The sequence below is a fragment of the Echinops telfairi genome, unplaced genomic scaffold (genome assembly GCF_000313985.2).
Source record: "Echinops telfairi isolate 266 unplaced genomic scaffold, ASM31398v2 ScPeMD7_18;HRSCAF=68, whole genome shotgun sequence".
NCBI classification, from domain to species: Eukaryota; Metazoa; Chordata; class Mammalia; order Afrosoricida; family Tenrecidae; genus Echinops; species Echinops telfairi.
Window position 1 is genome coordinate 25,270,059 of NW_022103915.1, and position 9,898 is coordinate 25,279,956.

Sequence of the window (9,898 nt, forward strand, 5' to 3'; positions counted from 1 at the left end):
CCTCCATACAAATGTTTCCATCGAGGAACCTGGAAGAAGATGGTCTCAGCGCTCTTAGATCTAACACCAGCATTAGAATAAAATCTAGCTTCCTGGGGCTTTGGGTTTTTTTCCCCCTCCCCTTCCCCTCCTTCACATAGCTATATTTGGTAATTAAAGAAAAAAAAATATAGACAATTTTTCTGAGAACATTAAATTAATCCTCTGTGAAATTTCATTATTTTATCCATAAATGATATAATGAAGGTTATAAATGCAAGCAGACAGGAATTGTATTAGAACTAGCTACAGTGTAATTTTTTTAAGTATTTAATTTCATCACCATAGCATATCTGGAGACACCAAAAATGAATGTGGGCTTTAATCTTTGATTGAATATGTCTTTTACACTCAACTGTGTAGCTATTTTGCACAATATCAGAGAGCAGCATTTCCCATTAGCTGTTGCAACAAACTCTTAGTTCATGGTAAAAGGAAGAATCTTGCACAGTAAAATGATAAACAAAACCAGGTCCAGGATTAAGCCCTTATTGCTTATTTTTTGTTGTTGTTGTTGTTGTTGTTGTTGTTTTTTCATGAGCTGAAGGAGTGAAAATCATTAACAGATGAGCCTAAGACATTCTGAAATATACTTGCTAAATAATAAACCTATCATTTTCTTCCAAATTTTTCTTCCAAATGAATAAAATCCAAATCTATGAAACCCTAACACCGTGGAAATTCAGATGCCAAAGAAGAGAAATAAAAATCAGCAGAGAAAATAATCAATGACAGGTTCAAGGTTGACAAGTCCTGTTAAATAGTAAACTTAGAAGTAATTCTTTAAATCACAGAAGGGGCCATGTTCAATTAAACATTAGGAGACTCTATTGCAATGTTAAACATTTATAGCTATAGACCAGAGAAAATGCTCAAGGATGGGAAGGGCTGCCTCAATAAATCTTTAAAAGCTATTGATGTGGATTATTGTCTCTAGTAAGGGGGTTGACGCAACACTACAAGTACCATCAGTTACAGGAGGATGGGAATGAATGTGGCCATTCCTGTGCACACCTAGGGTTTCAAACAGACATCTCCCATTATTTATTTATTTTTATTGTACCAGGCACGTTTTTAAATTTTCTTAGGCGGAGGCTATTTCCCCCCCTTTACTATGATGGTATCCATATAGCCCTGGTGAGGATAAAAATGTGGTTAGCACTGAGTTGCTAGCCACAAAGTTAGTGATTTGAACCAAACAGCTGCTCTGCCGAGAAAGCTGAGGTGGTCTGTTCACGTGAATTGAAGTGTCAGAAACCCAAAGGGATTCTAGAATCTGTCCTACAAAATGTCACGATGATGTGAAATCTACACAATCACAATAGATTTGAATTTGATGGTTACATACAAATAAGCATAGAAAGACGTTTACTTGACTTTTATTGAGTGTGGAAAGAAATTAGACTCTGTAGATTTTAACAGATTATGGGAAACGTTGTGAAGAACGGGGATTCCCAAACAAGTGTGCTCTAGTGGAACCTGTCCACAGACTCAAGACAAGCCTTTGGAACAAAACAAGAGGATACTGTGTGCTTTAAGATCAAGAAAGATCTGCATTAGGGTTGTGTATGTTTACCAAATCTCTTCAATCTGTGTTACTGTTGAGTTCGTTCCAAATTATAGTGACCCTATGCGCAACAGAAAAGGACACTGCTCCATCCTGGGCCAGCCTCTCAATTATTGTGTTCGAGTGAAATGTTGCCGTCACTGTGTCAATCCATTGTATCCCTGCCCTTCCATTCTACCAACCACGGTCTCCTTTTCCAGGGACAGGTATCTTCTGATAGCATGTTCCAAGTATTGAGAGAAATTCTTGCCATCACTTTTTCCAGGGAGCATACTGGCTGTACTTCTCCCAAAACGGATTTCTTTGTTCTTCTGGAAAATTATGTATATCCAGTAATCTTCCCAGTATTATCATTCAAATGCATCCATTTTTCTCAGCTATTCTGTATCTAATGTCCAACTTTGACATGTACATGAGGCAATTAGAAATATCATGGCTTGGGTGAATCTGTAGGCTGAGTAAATAGCCTAAGGAGATGGAAGAAGAATTCAGCATCTGGATTAGAATAAGGCTTATAAGCAACCTTTGATACACTGATGATGCAACCTTGCTTACTGAAAATGAAAAGCTATTAAAACACTTACTAATAAAGACGCAGGGACCAGAGACTGACTGTGGAACTATCCGTTGCTCCTATGTAAATTCAGAAGCTGAAGAAAATGAAAATTAATCCATGGGAGCCAAAATACAAATTTGAATCCATCCTACCTGATTTGGAGAACATCTCAAGAACAGATTTCTACATTGAACACTAATGGCAGAAGACCTGATGACTGTGAGAAGACATCAAGAGCATCAATTGTGAAGAAAGGTAAAGACCGTTGAAATGACAGGAGAGAAAGAAAACAACGTAGACGTCAGCAAAGACTCGGAAACATGCTCTTAATGGGAGAGTAGATATGGCAAATGGAAGAAGTCATGATGTCAAAGATCTGAACAAAACAACTCTGAAGACCAGCTTGAGGAGGCAACATAGAGTATTATAATGAAATGTGCAAGGACCTAGAGTAAGGAACTGCCAAAGAAGAGCACTCTCGGCATATCTTAAACTGACAGAACTCAAGACAAAATTCAAGCCTGCAGTTCCCATCTTTAACGATTCGATGGGCAAGATTTGGAATGATGCCCGAAGCATCACAAGAAGATAGAAACACAAACTCACTGCACACACACACACACACACACACACAAAACACACCAAAAAACTACTGATCAATATCCCGCCTTTTTAGGAGGGAGCATCTGAGCAAGAACCTCTGGTATTGAAGAAAGAGGTTCCTGCTGCACCGAAAACAATACCTGAAAACAAGGGTCCAGGAATTGATGGAAAACCAATTGAAATGTTTCAACAAGCTGACGAAGCACGGAAAGAACTCACTCATCTATTCCAGGAACTACTTGGCTAACTGACGGGAAGCAAACAATATTTGTGCCCATTCCAAGAATGGCAACTTAATAGAATGCTCAGATTATACAACAACATCATTAACATCACATATAAGTAACATGTTTCTGGAGATCATCAAACCAAGTGCAGCAGTACATTGACAGGGAGCTGCTAGAGGAACAGGCCAGATTCAGAAGAGGACATGTAACGAGATATTATTACTGATGTCAGGTGGATTTTGGCTTAAAGCAGAGAATACCAGAAAGATGTTTACTGATGTTTTGTTGACTATACCTAGGCATTCGACTGTGTAGATTATAACAAACTACGGATGTCCTCAAGAAGAATGAGAATGTAAGAACGCTTCCCTGTGCTCATGCTGAACCTTTACAGGGAGAAAGAGGCAGTGATGCAAACAGAATGAGGAAATACTGCATGGTTAAAACTCAGGAAAGGTGTGCATCAGGTTGTATCCTCTCACCATACTTATTCAAACTCGATGTGGAGCAAATGATTAGAGACGCTGGATACGAAAAAGAAGATGGCATCACAATTGGAGGAAGGCATATCTGTGCATACCTGTGATATGCTGATGAGACATTTGCTTGTGTTTGCTGAAACTGAAGAAAACTTGAAGCTCTTACAGATGAAGATCAAGGATTGCAGCCTTCCATATGGATTGCAACTCAAGGTAACCCCAGATCCTCACAACTGGACCGATAGGTAACATCACGATAAATGGAGCAAAGATTGCAGTTGTCAAGGGTTCCATCTTACTTGCATCCACGATCAATACTCATGGAAGCAGCAGTCAAGAGATCAATGGATGGATGTACTTTGATCAAAGGCAGGAGTACAGCCAGAATGCTCCTTAGAGGCAGGGATGACGAGAATTTGTCTCAGTATTTTGGATATGTTGTCAGGGGAAGCCAGTCCCTGGAGAAGGACATCATATTTGGAAAAGCAAAGGGGCAGCAGATAAAGAAATGTATGTCATAAGATGGTTTGACTGCGTGACTGCAACAATGGCTCAAACATAAGAACAACTGTGAGGATGGTGCAGGAGCAGGCAAAGTTTAGTTCTATTGTACATAGAGTCCCTATGAGTAGGAACTGACTTAATGTCACCTAACAACAACAGCAAGAACAACAACAACAACAACGTTGAGGAGCAACATTATGGCCTTCCGTGTGGAGTAGAACACAAAGAAGACAAAGCCAGATGCCAAAATTCCTCACAAGTGAACCAATAAAAAACAGCATCGTATATTAAAAAAAAAAGATTGAAGTTGGCAATTTCATTCCTCTTAGATTCATCACCTGCACTCGTGGACACAGCAGTCAGGCTATTAAATGATGTATTGCACTACGCAGTGCTGCTGCTCAAGCCCAAGTTGAAGTATTGAATAGCAAAGAGGTGGCATTGAAGACTGGGCAAGCCTGACCCAAAGCATAGGATTTTCAAAAGCATCATGTACTTAAGAAATCTTGACAATGAGTAAGAAGAGAGGAGAGCTGGTGCCTTTGAATTATTGTGTTGGCAAGGAATCTTATAGGTACTGTGGGCAAGCGAAGAACAAACAGGGTTGCCATGGAGGAAATACAGCTAGAATACGCCTTAGACATGAGGATGGTCAGGTTTTAGTTCACATACTTTGAATTTGTTATTAAGAAAGACCAGTTTCTGGGAACGGTCATCATGCTTGTTGAAATGGAGTGCCAGCGATAAAGTGGGAGACCTTCAAGGAGATACCTACAACGAGGGGCTAAGTCAGAAGCACAGCTGTGGGGGTGCTGTGGGCAGTGTTTCTGGCCGTTGTATATAGGGTTACCACGAGTCACAGCCAACTCGATGGCACCCGATCATAGCATGATTGAATAAAAACGTACCTCAATCACAGTGGTACGAAAGCCATTTCTTATGGATGCTCCATGTGTCTCATATTTGAACAGGGCAGAAGAAGGAAGGCTGGTCTTTATTCCATTGTATCTGAGGCCTCAGCTAAAAGACACCAGAATGGGTCTGAGATCACCTGGAAGCTGACTGTTCTTTTGTCAGGCAATTGTTGTTGCTCTTGGCTAAGACGTTAGATGGAGCTATCAGTCACAACAACTAAATGTGGCCTTTCCAAGTGGCCAGGGCTTCCTCACAACATGACGCTTGGTGTCTATAAAAGAGTGTCCCTAGAGAGAAAGAGCCAGATAGAAGCCCTATCACTTTTTGCCTCCTGGATTTCAAAGTCACAAGCTCTGTCTATTCCTTTGCATTCTATTTATTCGACAGGAGCAGTTCAGGGCTGAAGAGTAGACTCACTTTTTTATTTTATATTTCCCCCCCGCATGCTATACAATGTAATCATCCAAGAATATTAAGAAGTGCAATCATCACCACCATCAATTTCAGAATATTTTCTACTTATCCTCATTGTTGTTAACCCCCCAGCCCCCCACCACTTCCCTCTCTAGTCACTGTCTCTATAAATGTACCTTTCCTATATTTCATATACAGAAAATCACACACCTTATCCCTGTCAGCTTTCAGCCTTTCTGCTTTCTCTTTGTGGCTTTTCTATGTTTTGTTTGTTTGTTTGCTTGTTCATTTGCTCTGCATGACTTTGTGTACATTTTGTTTTATTTGTTACGACTTCCTGTAGAAACTCTAGCTGTAATGAGAGAAGTGCCCAGGTTCTGAGATGGTGGGTTCTGAGCACTATGAAAAAATGTGTTCTGAAGTTAATTTTAATTTTTTTTGTTTCTTGTCATGATTTTGCTTCTCCTCTGTTGTTTAATGAAAATATCAAGTCACACACAAACAGCAAATTTCCAGTAAATTCTAGGGATGTTTTGTTCTTTGAATCAGCTCATTTCCAATTAAAAGGATTACTGTCGTAGTCAGTCAGATGTTGATTCTAACCTAGACATTTTGGAGTTAATGCTGTCAAATGAAAGAAAGGGCTAGACTTTGGGGGTGTTGATAATTGGACAGAAATTCAGAACAGGGATAGGGAAAAGTTTAGATCGGAATGGAGACAGATGTTGGCTTTAGACTCGAATGAAAGGAGGGATTTAGAATGTGAAGGCAAGACATTTTTGCTGAAAAGGATTAAAGGTTTCTTTGTAAATGTGAAACATCTGAGGATAGTTGTATATTATTGTCTGAATTTAGGACATGCTATTGTTCTGCGTATAATCAAGTAAATATTTTTTATGGATAAATAAATCCTCATTTATCTATCAATACATAATGGAATCCTATTGCTAAATCTGTGAGGGAACTTGTATAATACTTCTTTACCACCCCTCTGCATGTATCCGATCACCTATATCTGTCCTGACTTTCTATTTGATGTTTTCATGAGGACACTGGTGGATGATGGGCCCGACCTCAACAGCCACTTTACTCTGTCATCTGAAGTAGGCAGAAGGATGGAAGATGCCAGAAAGAAAAGCTTGGGCTTGTACAATTGTATGCTAACAATGATCAAATCTTGAAAATAATTATCTATTCATTTCTTTGGAAGTTTTATTCTATGAACTTTTCCCTTGGTATTATATAAATCTACTTCAAAAAATTATCCTACAAAAAGAATTTGTAGGATAATTTTATGATTCCCATTGCAATAGTGTTTGCAATAGTAAAAATTGAAAACAAACTAGAATGACTATCAATTGGGGAAATGTTCATATATGTGATATATTCATATCTAGAAAACTACTGCCATCCCTAAGATTAAATATAGTGTGTATTTATTCTTATGGAAGCATACTCATGTTTTATTGATAAGTTAAACAAAAGAAAAACAATTTGAAAAATAGTGTGGATAGCATAATTCCATCTTTTTTAAAATAAAAGAGGCAAAAGTCCTATTCAAATAGCAGATTGAGTACACTACATCTTGCCCATTCTATACAAAGTCGCTAGAAATTATGTTCTCTTCTTTTTAAAATTCTGAGGCCACTTCTCTTGCACTCCCTTCTTTACATTCCTCACAATACTGTGTAATAGGACCCCTTTAATGGAGCAAGAAGACATGGAAGGCAAGCAGAACGTGCCTTGAGATGAGACTAAGTAATAGTCATAAGAAGTAGTTAGAACCACTTCCACCTGAATGAGCAAGTGCACTATGAGAAATACGTGTCTGAGAGGAATCTTCCGACACCTCAGGCCAAAAGTAATACCGCTGATGGCAGGACAGTCCTATCTTTCCCAGTCTGCCCTCAGTGATGTTAATTAGCTCCTAAAAATGCAAATGTTTTTCTTAAAATCCTATAGATATATATAACTATATATTTATAAGTTAGATGTATAGCTTATAAGTTATATATGTATAAAACTTGCTTGTTAGAAAGCGTATGAACATGAAAGTTATTCCCTGCTTGGGAGATCCAAATCAAAGGTTTCCCCTCTTAGTTGCTTGCCTGCATGCTGACAATAAAAGCCACCCTTCATCTTCCTCATCTCTTTGTCTTCTTCATGGGACAAAGAAATCATATAAGGCTTCCCGTAGTTGAAAATTGACCAACAATTCTACTTGTGTCAATTTTGCAAGTGTCTATTGGCTAAAGCAAGTCATGTGGCCAGGGCCAGAATCCATGTGAAAAAAGAAGTATCCATAAAAAAGAAATGCCTAAAAGAATACATACCCTGCAATAAAGAGGAGCCCTGGTGGCATAGTGAGTCTCTGGTTGGCCTGTTAACTGCAAGGTCAGCAGTTCAAAACCACCAGCCAGTTCCTAGGGAGGAGGATGGGGCTTTCTACTCTGTGGTAGTCACCTAATGTGGTGTCAATTTGAGGATTTAGTGTGTAGGGGTGGAGTCTAGCTTGTCAATCTGGAGATAGTCAATGAGACCTCTGAGTGGACATGGCCTTCTCTGAGAATTCTGCAAAATCCATTACTTCCTTCTTGGAGGTGGGAGACACCTCTCTCTGACACTCCCTGGGAGACATAGCAGCTGATAAGACACATGGACCCACCCTGATGCAGAGACCCCTGCCAGCACTGATATGTTTCCAATGCCACTGGATCCAAAGACTTTCTACCCACTGGCTTGTGATCTTCTATATTCAGCATCATTGCATGTGTTTCCTGAGTCTGAAGAGGACTTTATAGATTGGTATCAGACATGAGCTAATATCAGACTTATGGACTTGATCTGGACTGGGCTGAGATGTTTTCTCAATGTTCAAATGCTCTTGTATATAAAGCTCTCCCTTATATACATATGGGTGTTTGTGAATTTGTTTCTCTAGTCTACCCGGACTAACACATACTTCCATAGAAAGTTACAGCTTTGGAAACCCAGAAGGGCACCTCTACCCTGCCCTATGGAGCCAGAATTGATTTTATGGCAGTGAGTTTGTTTCATATCTGAGAGATCGAACTAATGGATCATGAGAGATTATTTCAATTTCTTTGTAGCTTAGGTTATTTATTTATTATTTTCTAATGAACATGTATTACCTTTGAACATGATAATGATTTTAAGGAAAAAAAAGAAAACATTTGGATTTGAGTTGATGACGGTGGCTTTTTTGGTTTTCTGCAAGCAAGGAGTCTCTGAGCGGTTGACATTGACGGTGTTCTCTTCTCTGCGTATACCTGCTTTCCCCAGTCCTAATTCTTGTTCAACATGCAGTTTCCCACAGTCGGACACAACAAAATACTCACCTCCCTCTAGAAAACTCACCTTCACAGTCATCCTAGCATCTGTTAGCACATATGCACAGATATTGTGGAAACATGCATAACTAAGTAAACAAGGACAAAAACCCTTTTATAAATCCCAACTGGTTGCAGCTGCTTCTGTCCCTCAAGGGAATGGTGTAATTCCCCTCCAGAGCCAGCAGCTTGTTTGGAAGCATAATACCTCGACTGGATGATTTGGGGTGCAAACAATGAACCTTCCAGGGCACAGTTTACAAGGATTCAATATAAGAACGAGTCAATTTCTTATGATGTTGGTGAAAGTAATAAAGACCGGAGAAGTGATTGGGGGGGGCGGGGGTAGAAAAGTCACAATGATCGCTTTTGGTGGAGTTGGGTGGCCAATATTATTTTCCAGAATGGCATGAGAGCTTAAAAACAGAGCCATTTGGTGTGTATAATTAGAACAAACTGAAGGTAGAGACATACGTCCATTTTAAATCTTGACATGAATCTGCAATTCATGTTGAATTGTAAAAGCTGTCTTTTCTAAAGCCAGTTACTCTTCTAACCTTGCGGCTGACCTAATCTTTATGCTCACTTCACCACTTACTCTACAGGAGACATTGTTTTTCTCTGAGGTCTGGCAGGGGCAGGGCATCACACTCTATTCCCAGGGAACCTTTCCGCTATGAACAAGCATGCAAGATGTGGTAGCTTATGCCCCATGGGGGTTGATCCACAGCACTCTTGATAAATCTTTGCACTGGACCTCCAGAAACAGACATGGCTGAGAAAGCAAGTTTTATAACAAGTTTTCACCCCACCCCATCCCCCACCATCCTGTCCTGCCATTATCTTAGGACCTTTCTATGACTAAAGTGGAACCATAGCTCCTTGTAATTCTGCCCCCTTAACCAGTCATGTTGCCCCACCTGTCCACCTATCCCTATGAAATCTCTGTTTTAGATATCCCACCTTTGATATCCTGGATAATTTTTCTGCCAATTATTATTTTGTAACTTTTCATTCCTGTTTCAACTATACAAAAACGGTCTTCAGCCTCCTCCTCAGGCAGAGTGGTCGTTTTCTTTTCTTTCTTTTTTTTTAAGTTATAAATTTGTTTTATTTATTTATTTTTGTTGTTGTTGAACATTTGTTTCCTCTCTTTTTTTTAAAACATTTTATTAGGGGCTCATACAACTGTTATCCCAATCCATACACACATCAATTGTGTAAAGCACATTTGTACATCGTTT